Source organism: Penaeus monodon, chromosome 34, assembly GCF_015228065.2.
Source record: "Penaeus monodon isolate SGIC_2016 chromosome 34, NSTDA_Pmon_1, whole genome shotgun sequence".
Classification (NCBI taxonomy): Eukaryota; Metazoa; Arthropoda; class Malacostraca; order Decapoda; family Penaeidae; genus Penaeus; species Penaeus monodon.
The window spans coordinates 14,977,369-14,978,538 of record NC_051419.1 but is presented as its reverse complement, the minus strand read 5'-3'; positions in this window follow the sequence as shown (position 1 = coordinate 14,978,538).

Here is a 1,170-nt window from a genome sequence, read left to right as displayed (position 1 = left end):
CCACGAGTTAGTGGACATTGAATATCGATTTTTTAATCATTGACACCTCTTTTGTATTTCGACCAGTGAAAATATCTATACGTCTTGTGGATATTGAACATTGAAAACATCTGCATTTCTTGTGGATTTTAAACTTTTAAAATCTTCATTGAAATTTTGAACTTTGAAAGTCTTTTTTACGATTTTTTAACATCAATGTCTTTGGTGAGCTATTCATTCGGTCTCTTATGCCTTATATCAATAAATACGTAGATAAGATATTAACCCTAGTTTTTTTTTCTTGTATTTAACAAATCTGGGTATAGGCATTAAAGTTTATATTCCCCTGATAAAATCTTAATGGATCTCCACGAGCTATAACTTTGGCACATAATGATAGTAATAACTGCACAACGTTAATAATAACTAAACATTTCTCATTATATTGACATTTACATATATTTTAGACTTATCACCTAGCCATCACTACTAGGTTAATTGAGCCGTCCTTCGTCTTTCTCTCTTTCCTTTCCCTTCCCCTAATCTATTTTGTTGCCTCCTTATCCCTCTCACTTCCCTTCCTCTCATTCCCTTACCGCTTATCCCTTACCCTTCCTGCCATGCCCTTACCCCTCCTTATCCCTTAACCCTCCTGCCATTCACTTACCCTTTATTCGCTTCCCTCTTTTCTCTCCTACTCCATTCTATCCCTCTCTCCTTTACTCGTAACTACTACTATACCATCTATGGCCTACGCGGAGAAACACGTGGACCCGCGCGAGTTATAGGCGAACCTACTCATACGGGGGTGTACCATACGTATTCAACAAGAGGAGGAAATATACAAAACACAGTCCATTATGCGATGTTTGTCAAATGGTTTGTTTACACGGAATAACCTAATGAAATTCTACGACTTCTTCCCTTTCAGTTTGAAAAAGTGAAGAGGTTGTCTAAGTGGATCCAGGACAGAATAACACTACAGGTTTACGTAAAACTGTGTGAGACAAGTGGTTAGAGGACGCCTCGAGGGATTTAATTAAAGGGCTTGTTCCTATTGGGTGTAACTGCTCTTCCCTTCAATCGTCTTATCTGCCGTCTGTCTGTGCAAGTTTGTCGGTTTAAACGGACTGTTACTGAATTTTTGAAGGTGATGCTGAGTAGAATTACCGATAAAAGAATAATGATAAT